This window comes from Odontomachus brunneus, unplaced genomic scaffold, assembly GCF_010583005.1.
Source record: "Odontomachus brunneus isolate Ranch 3 - 2012 unplaced genomic scaffold, Obru_v1 Obru_scaffold_028, whole genome shotgun sequence".
In the NCBI taxonomy this organism is placed as follows: Eukaryota; Metazoa; Arthropoda; class Insecta; order Hymenoptera; family Formicidae; genus Odontomachus; species Odontomachus brunneus.
In genome coordinates, this window is record NW_022639478.1 from 1604836 (window position 1) to 1628172 (window position 23337).

General features: G+C 34.9%; 1 protein-coding gene across 6 annotated transcripts in view; it reads left to right on the forward strand.

The window, feature by feature from the left end:
* The first annotated feature begins 266 nt into the window (after positions 1-266).
* Positions 267-23337, forward strand: part of LOC116842921 (serine-rich adhesin for platelets-like) — a 261954-nt gene continuing 238883 nt past the window's right edge. The window contains exons 1-4 of one of the 6 annotated variants that reach the window (XR_004377786.1): positions 273-703; positions 2285-3365; positions 15291-15592; positions 15693-21927. The gene's annotated coding sequence lies outside the window, so the exon portion shown is untranslated. Of the gene's footprint in view, positions 704-2284; positions 3366-13013; positions 13491-13569; positions 14081-15290; positions 15593-15692; positions 21928-23337 lie in introns of those variants that run through there. The other 5 variants (XM_032812790.1, XM_032812791.1, XR_004377787.1 and 2 more) reach the window with 5 other exon arrangements.

Here is a 23337-nt window from a genome sequence, read left to right on the forward strand (position 1 = left end):
ACTCTTTCTTTGTTAATGTTATATACCGGTATAACTTTTTATATCATATATGATATACTTCTCCAACAAATCGCGCGATAACTTCTTTTTTTCTTCCTCTTCCCTTTTCTTTATGTTCCCGCTGACTATACAATTTCCAAATAAGCTATCCCAAACTAAAAGCACACTTCCATTATGGAAATCTCATGCTGTACTCCTAATCACGTGAGACTCAGATAGATTTTCCTCTTAAAAAGAGCTCAGCAGTCCTAATTTCAAGTTAGTATGGTTAGCACGCTTCACAGCAGTGTGACACGCCGCGCTCTTAGAAAAGTCCGTGTTTGCGTCACACACACTTAAATCCACTAATCCTACTAAATCTTAACTTCCAATTTCGTCGTATAATTAAACAACCGTAGCTTTAAAAGTAATATTAAAGTAATTAAGCTTAATAATTTAACTGCACTGTTTACATTATCCGTTACGTACAAGCTTTTAAATTATGTTCGCCACACTTTTTTTTTTTATTTATGTTCATATTCATTTGTACCTGTCCAAAAACATTTTTATAATTTTACTATTATTTTGGCAAGTGCCAAAATTCTGGCCCTTCCTTTCCTTCTTTTGACATTTTGTGATCTAAATTTTAATTCAACCAGCAGGCCATTTTTACAAGGATCACAAGAGGAACAGCGCTGAGGAAAAGCCGAATACACGCTACGCGGTAAGTTACTTATCCTAGAACGCAAATTCCGATCACATAGGTACGAGGTGAATCTCATAGTGTCATTACCTCAAAACCCATTCCCAGTCTATTTGAATCTCACTGTTAAGCTTTTTATGATCATTCACCAATCTTTTTTAATTAATATCTTGACTATTATTGCAAATATCGCAAAACGGTATAGAACTTTTATGTTCACTTCAATCTGTTCTACATTCTCACAAAAATTGCGGAGAATCTGAGACACCTTGTATAATTTGATATGATCACATAATAATTCCTTCCTGGAATAGCAAGAAATCCGGAAAAAATTGAAAAGAAATCTTATCTGGTAAGAGAATATAGCATCTTCATAAACTTTATATAAATTTTGTGTATTATTTTTTTGAAAATTTCTGTAAATTCCTTTTAGAATAAATTAAATTGCGATATGGTATGAAAAATCCTGTTAAGATACGATTTCAGATGAGCTCTTTTTTCGCAATCGCGTTCTTAAAAGATGATTAAATGCCGAAGGTGAATACGAACAAGAAAATTACAATCTTTTGACTATTCGGCCTATCTTTCCACGGTTTCCCTCTGCGTTGTTAACAGGGCAGTTATTAAGATCGCCGAGGACGAGCGTGCGATTTCGGTGGTGACTATTCAAAGTAACGTTAATAGCGGACATTTCTTTGCCTCCGCATCGACAACGGTGGCGTTGCGGTTACGGCGTACGATACGGCCGCGCTTTCTTCGTCTTCTTTCGTTAGGATAATTATTACACGGTGGCGGCTCGTAAATGACGATTTATGACGTTCCGCGTACGCGCACACGAAAAATGCGTGAGAACCGCGTTTGCGTAACTCGGGACGAGCATCGTTCGCACGAGATGAAATCTGCCTAATCCCGAGTAAAATTCCACGACAATATCCGATCGATTTATAATAATTTCGATGTTATCTCATATATTAACTTTGATTAAATCACATGGAGGAAATTGCATTTTAATTTGAAACGATTATTGGAACAAGGATCTAGAAGCGAGTAAGAAGTGCAGCACGTTAAAGCCATTTAATTCCCACTTATTCTTGACGACAGGTGTTCGTTTTCAGTATTGAATGCTCGATAATTTAAGTTAATTTGTTATTCAATTCATTTGAAAAAAATTCAAATGCAGAAAGATTTATATTTCTTTGTTATTAAATATTAAGTTTGATAACAATTTTCGGAATGATTTTTTTATTATTTGAATTATATTACAAATCATTTAATAATTATTATTTTGATATTTTTAATTATTAACATTGTATACTTTCTATTACTATAAATTACTGCCACTATAACATTTTAGTATAAATTCGAGACTCATAACAGAAAGTTATAAAGTAATCCTAAAATCAGATTTATATATATATGGAGATCATAAAAATTATATAACAAATGTACATGTCGCAATATCCTTTCGTTGAGCCAGATTCATTTTCGAAGGATGCACGCTTTAGTTTCTCTCAGATAATTAATTTTTGGAGCTGATTATGCATTTTCAAAAAAATCACTTATAGTTTCTTATGAAGAGTGTAATGGATTCGGTGTTTCTAGCGAGATAGTAATTGCGGAACGAGCGAGCGAAGGCTCCCGTGAACGAAGGAGAAAGAAAGAGGGGATTCCGTGCTAACAGAAGGGATAAGAAACCCATGCACGTACTCTTTCCAACGGTGCGACGACTTTAGTCTGACGACCGCTTCCACGGAGCGAGGTTGACTAAAACTGACGTTGATCCCGGATCGTTCCTCGGTTCGACACGGTGCATTCGGATCTTGGCGAGTGTTTGGTGCGCGGAAGAGAAACAGGATTCGACCTTGTGTTCCGAGATTTCGCCACGCCGGACGAAATCTTGCGGTAACACCAGAAAAATTAAAAAAAAGAAAAAATTTTTTTCACAAAATAATAAACGCAAAATTATTAGGCTCTTATTGGAAGATTATTAGGCTCTGTTTGGTGATGTACGAATCTCGTGTGTAAATTTTATAAAACAGGTCCATAGGAAAACCTGTCGTTCACCGACAGAGAAATTCGATCGAGAAAACGACGAAATTTGGTCCCTTTAACAATTCGAATCGCCAATCGCGGTTCAGCCTTCTTAGCGCGCGAGCGCTTTGCACGATAACTCGCCTATAGCCGCGGGGTTCGCGATCAAAAATTCACCACTTGCGAAAGACGTACTTTACGTTCTCGCGGCACGTGGCGAGCTGCCTCTCGCCGATCCTGAGATCCGCCGGACTCGAGGAAGCCGACGCGGACGTGGACGTGTGGTGTCGCGGCCGTGCTCCGGGCAGGAGAAAGTGTTTGCTGTGTGTCGGTTTTTCGGTGGATACGAGCGAATTCAATCCGGCGATCGCTCGTCGGCGTCCGGTCCGAGGATGCGGGACTCGCGTCGTCTCGGGACAGCAGCATGATCCTTGGTGCGTACGACGGCAATCATCCGCGTGCGTTAACATGCGTGAAGACAAGTGTATCCGCGAGGTCCGATAGCTCCTCTTGCTGAAAAGATAACGGCTAGTTTAGAAAGAAAAAGAAAGTGTGTGTGAGATAGAAGCCCTCCGGCGAAGATCACCGGGCGAGAGAGAAGATCCAGGATCGATCACGAGGATAATCGTCGGCTGGCGGGCGCGAATCACAGGTCGGTCACATTTCGTGCTTCTTATTCGAAGGAAATAAATAATCTCAGACTCTGTTGTCATTCAAAAATGAAAAGTGTTTAATTAAATAATTACTTTTGTGTTCAAACTATTAGTTTGTATTGAAAACATTTTGAATAGAAATAATAAAGTAAAGGTCCTTATAAGAGCTTATTATTATTATAGTGCAACAGAACAAAACAAATTGTTTTCCAAAATATTCTGGATACCTGGGATATATACTCAGATAGATAGGTGTATGTAAATTTGGCAGTCACTTTTCTGGTCAATTTGTAAAGGTTGCATTCTACATCAGTAACTCATATGGCATTGATATTTTTATCATACAAAATTAAAAAAAAACAAAAGAAATACGAATGGAATTATTAAAATTTACTCAAAACAAAATGTCATGTAAAATATAACATGAAAATCTGAGTGTAACCTTTAGTAAATTTGTTGCCATAACGACGAGAAATTTACATTATACATTATTTACATTATTATACAATGTGTAAATATTAATGATTAATTTAATATGATATATTTGCTTGAAAGGTAATTAAAAGAATTATAAAGCTTCCATCATCGATTCTCACGTTATGATAATAATAAGAGTTTATCTTAATAATTACAGAATTATCCCAACGTTTCGCAAACAATTGTGATTTATTTTACTATAATATACCATGTACATACTTTTGTTGCTTCTTATTCCTTCTAACATTTTGATATGTCAATTTCTTTTTTAACGTTTATTCGTCACCTGCATTCATATTTAATTAAGTCTTTATGATCATAATTAGTATTGTCAGCAATACTGCGCGCTATTCGCAAGTCAGTCACTGTCAGTCAATTATGCGCGCAGCTTGCATATGCAAGGTGTTTACTTATGAGTGAAATATAAGGAAATATAAATCATACATATATTTACAAGATAAAATTATCGACGATGGCCGAGCCTCTTTAACCTATTTACTTAACCTATTCATCAGGAGATTGAAAAAATAAGCCCATATCTAGATAGATAAATATATGTAAATTTAGCAGTAACTTATTAGTCAATTTGTAAAACTTGCGTCTTTTATGAGTGATTCTTATGGAACTCTCATTTATCACTTAGAGTGATGAAATAGAAATACGAAAAAAGTGATTAGAAGAGAGCGATCCAGCATTCACAAACGTTTAGTTCCTTTTTCCAAAAACATTGAATATTCCAATTATTGATAATTATAGATTCTACCTAAGCAGCACAAAACATTGACTATAATGACCAACGTAAAATCTCTGTAGCCAATCGTTCGTCAACTAATACGTTACTGCTTAGGTGGTTCCTATCGAAAAATTGCGTTCAAGCGTTTATAGATACATTTCGCCTCTTTTTTAAAAACTTTAAATATTTCAATTAATGATAGACCGATTTGAAGCTTTTATGTTGAGTAGGTTAAGAATGTAAATCAAACATGCATCTAGAGCTCTAAAGATAAAATCTAAATTAAGAGAGAAATAAGGCCAATAAGAGCTAAATGCTAGATGTTCGTGCAAATTGGTGAATGAGGAGGATAATAATGTTTGTAGTGTTAAATGCACGCGAAATGATTTTTCGGTCTTTCAACGTACGTGATTAGCCACATCTTCCACTAACAAACTGACCCTGAAAACCTCAATATTTTGTTATTCTTGAATATCTCCCTGAATATTTATATAATACTCCCAATGCGCGTTAATTCATTTTTTAAGTTGCGAAAAATGTCTCTAGGAGTCGAACCTGGATCTCTTCACTTGTCGAACGAGACGCCGTATCAATTCGGCTACCGAGGCTTCGACAGTATTTCTCGCAATACTAAACGCTTATATGTTGTTATTCTTAAGAATATAAATATACTATACGCCTTCTTTCGCCAGCGTTTTAAACCAATTATGTATCTAAAGCTCTAAAGATAAAACCTAAATTAAAAGAGACTATACTACAAACATTTGCACGAATATCTAGCATTTAGTTCTTATTGCTCTTATTTCTCTTTTAACTTAAGAATGTAAAGTCACGATATTATTCTTGTAGTCATGTGGGAAATGAGCGATGCAATTTCAATGGACAGCTATATGGCGTGTAGCGTGAATCTTGCGTGTTATCAGAGAATAATACGCTCGACAATGATATTAAGATTTTATATTTTTATATAATCTATTTGTGTCTAAAGTTTCAAATAGATGTATTATTTATTGAAACGTTCAAAGTTTTACAAAATCTTATGGAAAAAGGACGAAACTTGACCGCACATTCAAAACAATATAACACGTAAAATATAATATAAAAATCTTAGTGCAACTTTTAGTAAATTTATTGCTTTATTAACAAAAATTTACAACAAAAATTTACAACAAAATTTACAACAAAAATTTTACTCAATTGTATGATGTAAATTTAATAATTGAATACAATATATTTTCTTCATAAATGTAATTAAAAGTTGTATAATGGAAATTTAAGTTAAATTTAAATCTAATATAAAGTTATGTAATTAAAAGAGGTAAAGTTTTTTTATGGTTAATTTGTCTCACGTTATGATAGAGAAAATGCGACATAGACCTTCTAAAGCGACATATTTCTATATCTCATATATTAAATGTTATATTTTATCGAAACTAATATGAACGTAATCCGTTTTATCAGTTAAGTCATAAAAAATTTATTCTTGGTATATTTCTTGTTCCTTTATATACTAAATTAGCAAATATCAAGTATAACTTGAAAAATTTTATGAGAATGTGTCTTAAAGTGACATACTTACAGTATGCGATAGGTGTGATACTTTGTGACTAACATAACTTGATTAATAATCTTCCATTGTGACATTTGTTTATTTTAAAGTTTAATTTTATTTAGTTTAAAAATATAACATATGTAAAATATGTGAGAAAATGAAAAAGATGGAAAAAGATATGTATTTATTTAATTATATTTCCCTTTTGTAATATATTATTTATATTTTGAATAAATGAATATTATTCAACCATTAAACGCATTAATGAACTATTTATTATCAAATATTATCATATATGCGACATGTTATATAAATTCCAATAGATATGTCGCTTTTGGCACCTATTTTCTTTGAACTCCATTTTCATGCGTTTTATGAAAACATTTTTTAAATCTAAGAACAATTTCAGTAAAAATATGATATCTGATAGAAGGTACTTCCAACTACTATGTATATATATTTACATTTATATTTTGAGCTTTATATTAAGACATAATGTTCAAAAACAAAGTGATATGTCACTTTTGGTGCCTTTATTCTAATCATGAAAGTCTATTTGAGTAACAAAAATTGTGTTATGTTGATTTAAGGCGTATATATGCCTTTTATGAACATCAGTGAAAATTTAAGGATACACATACCCACATCTTTCGTAACTAAAAGTTTAGAAAAAGGTTCAACTCTGAGAGATGATCGCGGTGATTATCAGATTGCGTCCACGAATGGGTAGGTCTGAAATGCCTCTAAAAACGGTGGGCGATTAAGGAAAGTTGCAAATTAACATGCCATTGCGCGGTCATTTTCTCGGTAGCTACTCTCGCCATCGCGAGAGAGGCCAATTTTCCGCACTGAGGCCGTTCCGTCCTTTTCTACTGCCGCGCGCGTCCGCGCGACTCGAGGAAATCGACGCGCGAGAAACTCGGCGCGGCGCGGCGCGTATTAGCCGAGCGTCGTTTATTGCCGTAATTACGCGCCTACTTGTAAGGATAGCACCCGGTGGTCCGTTACAAATTCACCGTGCACCGCTTGCACTCTCGCACGAGCCGTGCTGTGCCGTGCCGATCCTCGATGAGCCTCAACCACCTGTTGCGCATCGACACGTCCGGCTCCGCCGTCGCGAATTTTTACTTTTACTTTTAAATATGAGCGCGCACAGTGGAAACATTGAACGCGAGTACGGACATTGGGCCTGAGATTAGCGGCGATTTCAGCGCGGATCGATGTATCAAATCTGTTAATTCGGCTATAAAAGCCTGCCGCTTAATTGCGTTACCGCCGACAAGCGGTACCGCTATTTAATCACCATTTCTTAACTAATATCCCGTGATTAGCATGACATGGCGTGCGTTTCAATCGACTTTCTATTTTTTATTCCTTTCTCCGTCGTTTGTATAGGAGCGAATTATGAACAGCAGACTGTCTACTAATTATTTCGCGACGAGCTTTTGAGCGCGGCCTAATCGTTAGTAAAATTTAACAACACACGAGAGAGCGAGTATTTTCGTCGGAAAACGTGGGAAAAAGTAGACGACAGGATCGCTTCCTCGTTCTGCGTGCGATCTGTTTAGCCTTGTTTGTCGAATCGTCGATCGAATCTGGCGTTTCCTGGAGCGCGCCGCGGCTCTCGCTTTCGTTCTCACACGTGCCACGCGTTACGCTCTCCTACGGAAGCAATGCCGCACGCAATCTCTGTTTTGTGCTCGCAGTAATCCTAGTGCAGAATCTTGGCGCAGAGGAGTGTCTCTTTTTTGCATGGAACTGAGTAAATAATAACTTTAGTCACCGGCACGCGCAAAAAGAGACAATATAGTTTCTTTTCATATAAATTCTTTTTAATTTTATTATGTTTTCAGTAATGCGGGAATAGACCGTAAGCAGAATCCATCTTGCTAAGATAACATAGTAGATTCGATAGAAATAAAACAAATTTTATTAGAATATAGTAAAATTTTGTAATGTTTACAGTTATCGTCTTTTTTACATATACACAGTGTTAATATTTTAATTTTATCGGGAAATTTTCTAAGTATATATATAATTTATTACCATTCAGCTATATACATTAAATAGCCAAGAAGGGGACTTGGTTTACATTAAACAACTACCTCACACATTCCACACATCCTCTATTCATTCATTCTTTCCATTCCTCCATACTTTCTATATCTATATCACATTAAATTCTCCTCTCTCTTTCTTCTTTCCTTTACCCCATGGGAAATTTTCTAAGTAATTAGAAAACAATTTTCCTTTATCGAGATTATCATATATGTTTATTATTAATTATTCAATATTTAACATATCTTTAAGGTAAGCCTCATATTTAAATTGTGTTAAAATAAGGTGTCCACTTAAAATTAATCGAAGAAAATAAATTCATTTAATAAATAAAATAATTTCATTATCTATTATGTTCATTATTTATTTATTATGTTTCATTATTTATTATGTTTTCAGTAATGCAGGAATAGACCGTAAGCAGGATCCATCTTGCTAAGATAACATAGTAGATTCGATAGAAATAAAACAAATTTCATTAGAATGTAGCAAAATTTTTTAATTTTTACAGTTATCGTCTTTTTTACATATACACAGTGTTGTTATATGTACACAGTATTTACGTATACATGGTGTTACAGGTCTTAATATTTTAATTTTACCGAGAAATTTTCTAAGTAATTAGGAAACAATTTTCCCTTATCGAGATTATCATATATGTTTATTATTAATTATTCAATATTTAACATATCTTTAAGGTAAGATATTCAATCCTCATATTTAAATTGTGTTAAAATAAGATCCACTTAAAATTAATCGAAGAAAATAAATTCATTTAATAAATAAAATAATTGCATTATCTATTTTGGTCCTCTGAAGTTCAATTTGTGAAAAACCTTACTTTCTCGATTGCTTGTACCTCAGAACCATTGATGTTTCGATGTCTTCGCTGAGGAGAAATTAATACAAAATTATCCTGAGAATCTCTCGACAAAATGAAAGTCACGAGTTCTGGGGCACCTCGTATATGCCAAAAAAGTACCTATTAAGTGTAATTGCTCCAAGTGTGGAGTCATCGCAGCAGTCAGCACAGTATTGTTTGGCTCCAACGGTGAAGTTATCATATTGCAGGAATTAATATCAATCGGAAGTTGCAATACACGTTATTCATTTTCAAAGAAAAACAGATCAACGATAAAGATCCCGAATATGGACCCACAAGAGGTGGGGAAGTATATTCGTAACGAGAACAAGCCAGTTAATTAGAAGCGAACGGCTAAATTATTGATAAGCACGTCGTTTGGTGCGTGGCGAATTGTAATCACGATCACTGTCGAGAGTTATATACGCGGTACCACTATTATACACTTTCTTTCCTACTTTGACTTTCCTACTCGAAGTCGATGATCGTTGTCTTTTAACACATTCTCGACGACGGCAGCAGTGGATCTCTCGACGCGACGCCAATCCGAGAGTATCGCATTCCCGAGAGAAACTCGACGTGGAGAGAGAAAGAGAAAGAGAGACATATGTGAATTCGCCGCGGATAAACGACGGATTTCCCGTTTATCGTTTTGGATCATTCGCGCGCTCGGCAAACGAACGTTTATCGGCGATCTGGGTCGAAGACACACGTGCACGCGCATGCGTATTAAGACATGCGTTTTCTCGCGGTGATTTATTTCGTCGAACGCTAATTAATAGAAAGCACGGCGAGAGCCGCATCGTCTGTCTGTCCGTTCGTTTCGTCTGACCGACCGGAAGTGCCGAGAGCGAAATCATTGTAATCCTCCTTACATGTTCAGTATAAGAGATCCATAATGTACCGGAAATTAAGTCGCAGGAGTGAACGTCGTCTTCTGGGACCGACGACAGCCACACCGACGAAATCACCTCGCTGGCCTCGCGATTGCGCTCGCATTCTTCACGGCCGGCGTCGATCACTCACGGATATTATCTAACGGCAGGAGATCTAGTTGTGAGTCGCATTTCGCTTTCGATGCCGACGACGACGTAAATCAAGTCGCTATCGATATCTAGCGCGCGCGCCGCTTGTTTCGTCAGGGACCTAATAACGCGATATAGGATCTAACGGCAAATAAAATGATGCTATTATAGAGAATTAAGCAATAACGCATTTATTTATCACGGGGCTACTCGTGTAAAAGATTTCTCGGAGTCTGGTTGGGATCTAGCTAGATTCACTAAAATAATTATGAGTTCTGCCTAAGAAGCACAAAACATTGGACCAATGTGGAAACTATAACGGCCAATATGAATCTCTATAGCGGCCAATCGTTGGCTAATATATGTTGTTTGAGTGGTTGCCGTATGGAAAGTGTACGGCCAAGCGCTTTTAGATACACTCCGCCTCTTTCTCAAAAACTTTAAATATTTCAATTAATGATATACTAATTTGAAGTTTTTATGTTGGATAAATTAAGAATATAAAGTTTTCGATATTATTTTCGTAGTCGTTTGGGAGACAAATAGTTCAAAAGGTTACAATCCCAATAGACAGCTATATTAGCGCGTGATGTAAATTTGACGCCCTTGATTCAAGTTCAAGTTTATTTTTAATGATTTTATTAATATTTGTGTGTTATTAAATTACTAACTATAAGATAATGATTCATAATCATTTTCCAAAACTTTGTGAATGTATACATAACTTAAATATGTTAACTCTGACAATTATTAAAAAAAACGTGAATTTTATGTATGTGTGTGTGTACATACGTGTGCGTGAAATAAGATCAGAAAATATAAAATAAAATTAAAAAATTTCTACGCTATTTTTTTCGAAATTACCATTTTACTTGCTTTTCAAAACTACCGGATAATTTACTTTAATTTGTCGAGTAAATTATTATCAGATTGTGATCATTTTCATCTCTAATAATGTCCCATACAGCACAGATCTTGCAGCAATATTGCTGCAACGTTGCTGCAATGTTAAAAGTTGCAGCAGTGTTGCCGCAATGTTGCTGCAAGATCTGTGCTGTATGGGGTCTTATACATAATTTATGTTGCCTCAATGTAGACGTAGAGTATTATAATTTATGCGTAAACTTTCATCCCTGCATAAAAATGCACCGATGTTACTGATTGTAAAAAGTACATGTTGCTATAGAATTTCTATCTAAACAAAGGACCTATCTAAAACCATGTTTGGGACAAGAATGAGATCTTCAAATTTGTATCGCAGTTACCAATTTTGCGACAAATTTAGGCATTCTAATCGACATTGCATCTAGAGAAATCTTGAGAAGTTTCTATGCTGAATAAATTATTTCCCCGTCTCTTGTCTCGAGTGTGAGAGTATAGATTTGAGCTTTAGCACCTAGTAAATCAGCCGAGCGGCGATTTACATAACAATTTTACACTATGTTGTATATTTTTACGAGAAAACGGGTCTTGCGCGTAAGTGGCGCGTCCCTTTTTGAAAAATCTGACCGCTCAAGAGACCGCCGCTCCGCGAAAACGAAAGCCAACCCGTTGCGCTGCCGTCCTGCAACTATCGCCGCTCGTGATTACGTTCGTTTTATTGGCATTCTGTCTGACCACCTCCGGTTATATTTGCTTGTCCGGCCAATAGTTAATTCGCTCTATTTCCGATGAGAAATTTTACCCTTTGGCCGTAACAGATTAATTTTCGATCTTTTCGTATTCAAGCAGGAAATGCGTACATTATTAAAATACACTTATAAAATATATTTTCTATGTCTATAATTATAATCTAGTCTCTCTATGAAAATGTGCAATTTTCCAAGTATTTAAAAATTAACAATTAAATTAAATTATTACAAAATTACTATTCTTGCTAAATTTGTTATTTTAATCAAAATTATTTTTTCTCTCTCTCGATCTACAGTTCTCTTTATTTAAGTTGTTGTACTCTAAAGTAGCCTTTGTCCTCCCGGATACTATTATGTAAACATTACATTATATAGCATTGTATATCAAAATTTATGAAAAAGTAGGTCAGAAAAGCTTTAGATGATCTATAAATCAAGCATATTCTTTCTTTTTGAAGATTATAAACGAGCTGCATGAAGCAGATTTACAAATTGAACTGATCTAGAAAGTTCTTAATAGTTCCTGTAGTAAACGACACTATCATTTCCGTTCTCCACACGACCGGATATCACCTTAAAACCCAATTTCCAAGTCACCTTACCTAAATCTTATATAAGCTTGTTTTACCTTTCTCTTTTACAGAAATAAATAATACAAACAGACAAACAAGAAGAGATAAAAAGTATAAATTGTAAAAGATAAATTCGCCGAACTCGCAAATTTTAAGATAAAACAATTCAAAATTAACACTTAAAATGAATAGGAGAGTCATACATGTTTAGGTACTTTTAATAACTTTTTATTTTTCCTCATTCTGAAATTTCTAAGATTTTATATGTATTAAAAAAAAAGAAACAGATAGAATAGTAAAAACATTTACTCAATAACGACAAATCAGTTACTATCTGAATAGCAGCCGGAGCAAATCGATTTTGTGGACATAAATGACTTCTCTATTTATTTAACACAAATAAATAACTCTATTTATTTGATATATTTCTTTATTGTTACAATGAGAGATTACTTGTTTATTAAATGTGACATTCACCTTATGTAACAAATTGGGATAAAACTAAACTGTCATGTCGCTAAATGGCATGTCAGTTACTTTTGAGAAAATATAAACAATGAAATCTCTCTATAAATTAAATCCATAGATATACTACATAATTAAGATCTCAAATATTCAAGCTTTCTAACAAAATCAATTTTGAATGTTTGACTTAATAGATTTATTAATTATTAATTAATTATTTTTTCTTTACGATGAGATTATTCAGTCACTAATTAGAACATTCATCTTTTCAGTGGAGTATGATGCTAACGGTGAACGCTGCGCCATCGCTCCGAATTTCGCAATGAGAATGCAATACGTTTGCGCCGAGCGGCGCGACGATAAAACGCATCGCACGCGGCAATTTCCGCACGGTCGCGGCTGCGCAATGTGGAAAGCCATAAAGATGTTAAACGCGCAGTGTAAAAGCGCGCAGATTAAATTTCGCACCGTTTCCCGCGCTCTTAAGTGTTCGTCTGGCTCCTTAGAGCATATGTACATGGAGGGGGAATGCTGGCACGAAAGTGTGTCCAAAATATGGGCGAGAGAGAAAGCTATACGTTCCTATTCGTCCTCTGTGCGCATACGTTGAAATTAACAGGTTAAGTTAGGTTATAAAGTTGATAGGAGATAAAAGTTATTTATTTTCTTCTCATAGAGCTCTGAAAATTTTTTCAGAATTTTTTATTAACTTTCTAGTACTTCAAGAAAATGCAAGAAAATGCAGTACTAAAAAGTTAATACAAAATTCGGAAAAAATTCTCCGAGCTCTATAAAAAGAAAATAAATAATTTTTATCTCTTGATATTTTTCAGTAAAGTTGATAGAATTCAAATAAAAAAATATTGAATTCAATAATTTTGTAGCTCAGCAACAACTGACGCATGTTGGCGCATGCGCACAGAGGATGAATAGGTATGTATACCTTTCTCTCTCGCACATATTTTGGACGCACTTTTGGTCTACAGGAGGCATACGCAATTTCCCCTTCATATATAAGGTAAACGTCCCAGTGGTCGAACATACATGTCCCAATGATTAACATATTGGTTTTGTATTTTTCTTTGTTGAAATGCTTTTCAATATACAAAACAATATAATAAATGAAAAGAAATATGTAGTTACTTTGTGATTTTGTTTCATTTATTGATAAGCATCTTAACAAACACAAGTATATTATTAGTAATTCAATTATCGGTACACGTTCAATCGCTAGGACGTTTACCTTATATGCTCTAAGTCTGGCTCGCGGTGTGGCTGTTCGCGCGGACGAGACCGTAGAAAATCCTCGTGCTCGTCAACGGACGCTCGAATTTCATCGGTAAGTTTCTCGCGAGAAGAAAACGAGGCGATCCTTTCTCGCGGCGAACCGAACGATATGACTATCTCTTCCGTAAAAACTCGGTCGTTCTTTCCTTCTTTCTTTTCTACTTCATTTCTACCGCTTTTCTCTTCCCTTCCCGCTCGCCGCCCGTTTCTATCGCCCGAGGTGCACGATCGATAACTCTCTAACGATAATCGACACCGAGTTACGCAAGAGCGCGGCTTTACGACACGACCCACGCGCGCAAAATGCATTGTAAACCTTTCTCGAGTGTGTCGTGGTGTTACGGAAAGAGCGTAAATCACCGCGCAAATAGCGGCTACGATTTGGCTCCTACCGCTTTGCCGTTTCGTTATTACTGTATTAGTTTTATCACGCATGGAAAAAAAGGTTTGGTTGAATCAACCAAGTATCTGAAATATGAACGATCCAGAAATTCCGACTGAAGTAATCCGAATTCTGTTTAAGTCAACCAAAAATCTTGTTACCTTAAACAGAATTCAGGTTACTTCAATCGGAATTTCTGGGTCGTTCATATTCGACCAGATATTTGGTTAATTCAATCAAACCTTTTTTTCCGTGTGTTATTTGTGTTTTGCGCGATATTTTGCGCATCGCGACAAATAAACGTATTATTGTTATCAGACGTCTCATTTGATTGTATTGCATTAATGTATCGATTTATTTTCCTTTAATTAGTAAAACATTCTCGAACCAAGCAACGCAGGCTGATAGTTCCCGTATAAAAATATTCTAAGATTTTTCCAGATACATAGATTTTGATCAGAATACCAACGTTTGTCTCAAAATTAGCTATCTTAATCAATTTCGAACCGTAATCTTGGATCTCTTTCTAGAATCGATATAAAAATATTAATTATTACTAAAATATGAGCACTATTCAGTGAAAGAACACATAGATTTCTACCAGAATTTTGAAATAATTCTTAACAAATAATTTATATATTTCATTAATAATATTTCTTTCTTTCACTCTCTCTTTCGCTCTCTTTTTGTTTTCTGGCTTTCCTGATTCTAATTAAATTCACATGTTAAATTCACTATTTTCAATATTTATTATTATGTTTTTGTGTTTTTTTCCATCAGTTTTGGAATACACTTTATTAAGATATGTTTCTTGACAGACACGTTTTGCGTGTTAAGAACATATAATATCGATATAAGGCGATTTCCTATGTGTCTACAGAAAGAAGGATCATCAATCCAGTGAGCTATCGGTCATCGTGTTTCTAATTACACGATATTGCGAATGCAATGTCTGTCGCGGAATTAAAGATGCCGAGTGCACGCGTACACCGTTACACGTGGTGTGAGCAAACGCAGGATGCGCGCGACAAGCAAGGACCGCGATGCGTATAAACGACGCTGACGAGCCGTTACTTTCGCAACAGCGAAGCTAATACACGACAGCTGCTGAAAGACGGAAAAATTCCTTTGTGAATTCTTTACGGCACATTCGTCGAATCGTTCATCCCGAGAGACATTCAAGTAGAACTTTTGGTCTTAACCGATTTATATCATTAGTAGATTTGAAAAATATGCCCCCCTCTCTCATGCCGTTAAACTTTTTTTTCTTTTTTTTCTTTAGGTTCGACAACAAATGTAATAAAAGAAATAAAAATCATATGATTTTTGTGATTTAATCGAGTCTCGACTAGTGTGGATATTGAAGGAGTTTTATGCATATATTATTGGGAAACCATTTGATTTTTTCAAGTTATACAAGATGTTTGGACCTAAATCTAGTAACGATCAGGTACATGTAAAGTTCATTAAACTAAATAAAAAAGTCCTCTACTATTTTGCAAACAACCACAACAATTTTTCAAATAGAAATTAAATAGAAATTGATAAATCAGTGTGTATGCGATTCTGTAGTTACTTAGAAAGCAAGATATTATTACAACGTTATTCAGTAACATAATGTTACTATAATGTTTACAAATATATAGCTTTTAAGTTGTATAAAGCATTATTATAAATATACATATATAGTTTTAATGTTGTATAGAGTATTATTATAAATAAATTTTGATTCTGATCTGGATATTTCGGGAATGATATTTCGGGATTACATGTGGTGATAATGTTGTAAGTAAAGATGTAAAATTACCATCAGATTTAAAGCAATGATTATTTACGATAAAGTTACATTAAGATGGTAATTTTAATAAAATTCATTATTTCTGATAGTTTCATGCAGAAATAGTTTGTATTCGTATTTTTCCGCATTAATGCATAAGATAAAATAACATTCTTCTTATGTACAGAAACATTACAAAAATATACATAATATCAATATTTTTAAAAGTAGATATAATGTACAGTGATATAATGTTTTTTGTTTAATGTTTTGAGTGAACTCTGTAAATTAGATTTGAAGAGATAATTCTTGGGCTTGTTGATTGTCTTCAAGCAATTGTGGATATCGGATAATAACGGAAGGCAGAGTAAAATTGCAACGTTGCAAGCCGCGAGTGATATGGTTTAGCTTCTTCATATGGAATCTTGGATCATATGCTTATATTCACTTTTCTTCAGTTAGTCTAAAATTCCTTTGAAGGCTGCTCTACAGACTTTGGCCCGTATTCTGAGTTCTTTTTTAACGATAAATGAACTTCTAAAAGAGACTTTGGAGCCACCTGATTAGCTGAGAAGCTATACTTAAGGCATTCTTATTGATAAAAGAGGATTCAGAATATGGACCCTTGTCTCATCTTTTAGATATAGAACGTTGGACAAGGTGTAGATGAGTTCGGATAGCGGAAATATACTTATAACATGTTTCAACGATGATAGAGTTTAGATACCGTGTTATAAAAGAATGGAGCGAGGGAATGAATCTGTCTGCAAAAAATCTTTTGATAACATCCGAATCTGGGCATTTTGATCATTTATTTACAAATGAAGAAAATGACAGAGAATTTGACATCACACGTTTATCTCTACATCACATTAAAATTTTCTGTATCTAAAAGTAAAAATTCGGACGACCTCGAATTTCTTATGAATATTTCAGATGTTAAAAATATTTTTTTTAGATAATATATCTTTACCAACGTCGGGGTTAGTAGAATATTTCTTTAGTTTAACATAGTATCTAGATGTACTCAAAACTGCTTATCAAACAAAACATACACACATATTTGAAAAAATTTATTTTTTATAAATAAAAACTTGAAATAAAATCGTGAGTACTGTTTCAATATCCCTTTTATGATGTGGGTAATTTTTTATACATTTTTATGAATAATCTCATAAAACAAAATTATTTAAAAATTATTTAAAAAATCGTGACAATAATCTCATCTTTCACCTAGATAAATTAAAAGCAAAATCATCTTCTCATTTCAAATAAATATATGGATTTCTATCTTATCTTCATCTAGATGATTTTGAAATCATCTGAGGTAAATTTTGTTAGCGTCTCGTACTGTGTTTAAGTCGCATGAGAGACGCTACCACGAATCTTTTACAGGAAGTTTCTCGTTTCTCCAGGTGTAATCATTGTGAATTTTTCAACAAATTGATTTCATTGAAATATGAGGACACATAAAATATCCTTTTTCGTGATAATGAACCAAGCGAAATGAACGAATATATCCATTTCTGATGTAACTAGGTTAATGGATATTAAATATTTAGCTTTCTTCCGTGGCTCATCGCGCAGGTGTGGCGGGTCTTTTTACGCCGGTCCACCACGCCAGTGATTCGATTCGCGACGACGATGAATCGCTTGGATAACATAATAAGGATAATGAGGCAGCGACACGTACTTGGACGAAACGACGACGTAACATACTTTTTCACTTTCACGCCGTCGCTGCTGCCGCCGGCGCCGATCGCGATTCTCGAATAACCGCGCGAAAAGACTCTCTACCGTCAGATTAACGCTGGCGATGTCGCGGGAAAATGGATCCTTTTATCCGCGATAATCTCGCTGTGGAGACGAAAAGGCCGCGAAAGTCGAGGCTATATTATAGCGTCATTTGTCATAGTAGTCCGATCGCCTCGATTGTATGACGAATATTTGGCGCTATTGAGAGACAATTTCTCAACGAGAACATACAAGAGAAGCTTTCTCGTCGCTTTAGTGACGTCTAAGACACTCCGCGCCACCGTCGACTCCCCTTTATTCTTGTGTCTTAATGTTTGCGGTCACCCTTCACTATTCAGAGACTACGCTATTCGGACACACGCCGGCGCTAATTCATCGAAAACACGCGTACACGTCGCTGCGTGAACCGTTAATGTAATTATCATCGTTAGTGAATTTACATAATGCGACGTCTTCATCCTGCGAGACGCGCATAGCGGCGCTCGTTTGTTCTACTTTATTCATCCCACGTTGTTTGTACGAGCCGACGCAACGATCACGGTGACCATTACTGCGAGTGTTTCCGCGACGTGATACCTTCATTACGGTTTCGTTCCGCCGCCAACGGTTTCCCAACGATCAATAGGTACGCGGTTATGATAATTCGGTAACGTAGCATTTAAAGCGCGGTCGTTGGGCCGCCGGACGCGCCGCGCGCACGCGCGCGAGCGGCAAAAATGCAGATTAATATGCATGCGGCTCTCGCTTACGTCACACGGCGGTGGGTGTAATGACGTAATAATAAAAGGACTTACTAGTGTGCCGATCACTTTGCGAGTAGCACTCCCACGTCGCGTCCGGTGACCGAACCCTTTCGCCGTCCGCCGAGAACTGGCCCGAAGGGCGTTTCGTTCCGCGACTTGAAGGTTTTCGCACTCGTCTATTCATGGCGTAAGAATTCCAGAGTAAAGACAGTGAACTCGTAACAATATTACCCACACAGAAATTTTTCAAGATTTTTCCAGATATATAGTAAAAAATTATATGTTAAATTTTATATATTTCACATGTTCCCACAAAAAAGTTCACTCAATTTTCCTTGTTAATTTAACACAAAGCGGATATATTAAAAAAACACACACAAATATTAAAGTCAATAAATTAATACAAACACTGCGTTGAAATAAATTTTGTGTAAAATGATATATACAGGGTGTTATCTTCCCTTGCCCGCTAGCGTGATTCCTTGTGAAAGTCAAATCGAAAAGTTCTGAGCCATTTTGTCGAAAAAAATTCTTATTTATAGCAACTTTTCAACATTTAATATAACACATCTTTATAGCTAGACTCTAAGTAAAAAATTTATTCAAATAAAATCCGCTTGAAATTAATTGAAGAAAATAGATTTGTTATCCACTTGGTTGTTCGAAATATAATTTGCGAAAAGTCTTGTATTTCGTAAACTACTATTATATCGACATTTTCGTTCCGTATTTTCTGATTTATATTTTGAAGGAATAGTGTTATATACTCAGTGGGCGAAGGAAGGTAACATCCTGTATATATTAATATAATTCCAAAAAAATGTTATTTTCACATTAACAAAAATATTTTAATTTCTTCATTGTATTGTTTTAAGAGTGATGTCTGCGATTTTACGTTGAAATGGTATTCTCTTGATTATTTGGTATTTATTTAATTGTTACGGATGGGATCAATTTGGTATATTCGCCAACTCTAGTTCTTGAGAGTTGCTTACATTACTTTACCTTCTAAGCTTTACTGTAGATATACTTCATATTGTGTATACCATAAGATGTCGAGATCATAATTTTTCAGTAAAATTAATATTCATCATATGTCGATCTACATTAAAGTATAAAATATGTAATTTTAACACTATACAAATGTTATTTGAACATTTATATATGGAAGAACGTTTCGGAGTAACACAATATATATTAAATTAATACACAGGCAAGTATTAACTTTAACTTCAAATAGTAAAATGACTTTTAAAAAATGTAGATTTTTTGTAATAATTGTGTTGAAATAACTCAAAATAATATTTTATTTCTAAATGACGTACAAAAAATCTTAAGTTATGTAGTTGACATTAATGTAACACATTAAAACTTTATGAAAATAATACCATATTAGTTATAGTTGTATGTTAATTTTATATTGAAATAGTAATAAAAAATTGGTAAGTTTTAACATTTGTACACAAGATTTTTTGCAGTGTACTGTATACTCGTAGATTTCAATCAGAAAATCTAAACTTGACCCGACACAAGGTTGCGAATAATTAATTGCTTTTTAAGTTCATTATGTGAAAATTTGTTTTTAATTGACGTGTTTAATTGACGATTAATATGAGCCCATTTAATTGAAGACCGTTTAATTGTTAATTTATTTCAACAAATTTAGTAAGAGAACGATTGACGATCGATTTTAACGAATTTAATTAATCCTAACTATACATACTGAGGTCTGTGAAATTTCGTAATCTAATAAAATTTCGAAACTCTATTATTGGTAGAATTAGTAAGTAGGGAGGTCACGACCATTTCAGAGAAAAAGTTTAAGGTCTCTTCAATAGCTCGCAACGGTAGAAACAGTCAGTTGTTGCTAGGCTGTGTGACAGTGTGTCTGTGAAATTAGTTTGGCATCTCTCAGACAGTGTAGTATTCGTGAAACCGTTTTCGCAAGTAAGTAAATCTTTGAATTCATTTTATTTCAAATTTATAGTGTAAATTCATGTCTAAAGCAATTTCTAATTATATTTTTATTATTTTTTCTTAAATATGTTGCTTACAAACAGTAATGAGCGATGCCATAATTAAGGAATCTTTAATAAATATGTATCTTTAATAAATCTGCAATAAATGTGAAACTATAAACTTTTTAAAATTTAATATAAATAATAATATTAAATGAAATGTAATTATCTGTTTGTATGCGAAAAGAGATAGTACGTACAAAAACTTGTCACTTTACCGGTCTTACGGTTTTTTATAGAAGAGGATCGTGTGAAACTTCCTGCTTATAACATTATTTCGGTATTATATCCCGAGGACATAACGCAAGATTCTTTTTTCTGCGACGCTTAGAATTTTAATATTGTAACGTCACTCTCGTGTTGTATTAACGATAAAACTAAAAGTTCACACGACGAATACGGAAAACCATGATAAAGAAAATATATATTAAAAGTTTTTCCCATTTATCACGTAAAGATTATTTATATCTTCCGATAAACGCGAAACCGTTAAGGAATGGGAACCAAATAGTTTACAGACAAGTATTTAACATCAAATATTTCGATATACTATGAGAAACTCAACAAATCTCTAAGGAAAAACATGCAGATATATAAAATTCAAGATAAAAATAGCATTCAAGAAATAACATAGAAAGAAAATACAGAAAAACAAACTGTCGCCTTGTACAATACCGAAGATTATTGTTAGGAGAAAAGAAATCTATCTCTCAATTAGAAAAGAGAAGATAAATCGAAGAAATAAAATCCTATATTATTATAGGTACGGGTTAACAGAATTTTCCCTAAATATGAGATAAACGCGGGAGATTTCTATAGTTAATATTCTTCAGTCTATAATTTAACATATTTGACGTTGGGTCCAGACAACTTGCAGATTTATAGTATAGATATAGTATGGATGAACACTTCAAGAGGAGCACCCGCGTCACAGCAAGGATCATTGGGATTGTCCGCATTACAGCAGGAAACAAAGTTTACACAATCTAACCAGGTTTTGCTTGTTTATAGGTTTGCAAATTCGTTCGAGTCACGGTTAGTATCTCTTGTTTTTGCTTCCTACGAAATGTCTCGTTACGTATTTTTTTCAAGTCGTTATTTGTGGATTTTGATATTTGGGCAATCATGGGCTCACAAGTAGCGTAACAAATGCCTACTTTGTGGTTTCGAGAAGTTGAATGTCTATATGTGTAAAAGCTGTGATACTGTATTTGTGTGTGTATAAACGTGTGAGAGACCACCTCTTTTCTCTCTCTCTCTCTCTCTCTCTCTCTCTCTCTCTCTCTCTCTCTCTCTCTCTCTCTCTTTTTGCACGCAGCCGCAGAATGACATTGTCATTCTGCTTGTTTGGAGTAATGACATATAAATCGTGGTAATGGAGAGAGAGAGGGAGAGAGGGAGAGAGAGAGAGAGAGAGAAAATAGCGCATTCATTTTTTGTATAAAATATTTTAAATATGTGACTTTAATCGGCCACACAAATTTTTGATTGGCCATTTTAAATCCGTCATCATTGACTTTTCCATTTAATTAGTGAATTTGTAATCAGCGTATCTTAGATAGCATGTTCAGATTTATTTTGATAGGAAATTTGATTACTGTAACCCTAAGTACAAAACTGCATGTCAAGGGTGTTATTTTGGATCTCCTATTTCTATAATGTGCCATTTTTAGTAACAGATTCGTGATCATTGACTCTTAAAACCTTTAAATACCAATTATCATGAGAAACTTTTGCAATCGGAGTTATGATAAATTCTAGCATAGTATACGAAAATTCGACTTACAAAATGAGATATGATATAACACAAAAAAATCTACTTTCCCCGCATTTCTAAGATATAAAATTGTTTCCACTATTTCACATGGGCCCCAAAAAACAACTTGTAGTTCACTAAACCGGGAATTAAAGTGAGTATCTGTCCATCTCGCGGAAGCCTTAAATACAAAATTATGAAAAATATTTTAAAGACGTACGAACGACGTTCTATTTTATTTAGATGTCTTTAAGACGTTTTACACAGAAGTTTCTATTATGTTGATCGGAATCTGTATCACACCTAGCAAAATCTTGAAAAACTGCTGTGCAAATAATGAGGAAGTCTTAAAGATCTTATCAATGCATTTTTGTGAGAAGATCGCTTCCGCGTCCATTGAATGCTTCCCTCTCGATTTACGACCGTGTCTCTTTCGATGAAAGGGGTAATCTCGGGACAGTTGAGACATTTTTTGCAATCGCCACAATGCTTGGTTTCATGCATGTCTCGAGGCTTCGAGATGCATTAAGATGCATCACACGCGCATATCTCGCGCAACGGTTTCGCGCCTTACAAAAGAGGATGGCACGCCGTTTAGTGCGCATTGTGACGAATGAAGATCTTTAGCAGCGCGCCACGGCGACAGCGGCTCGCCGTTCCGATTGTCACGGGAACGTTTCAATATGAGCGGCTCATTGACGAACAAATGACGCGACTCGTTATGGTCACGTGAAAGCCGCAAAAAGGATAACGAGTAAATACAATCGATTGGCCAGACGGATAGTAAGCGTTGACAGAATGTATATGCGTGTGTGTGTATGTGTGTGAAAAAAAGAGAGAGAGAGAGAGAGAGAGAGAGAGAGAGAGAGAGAGAGAGA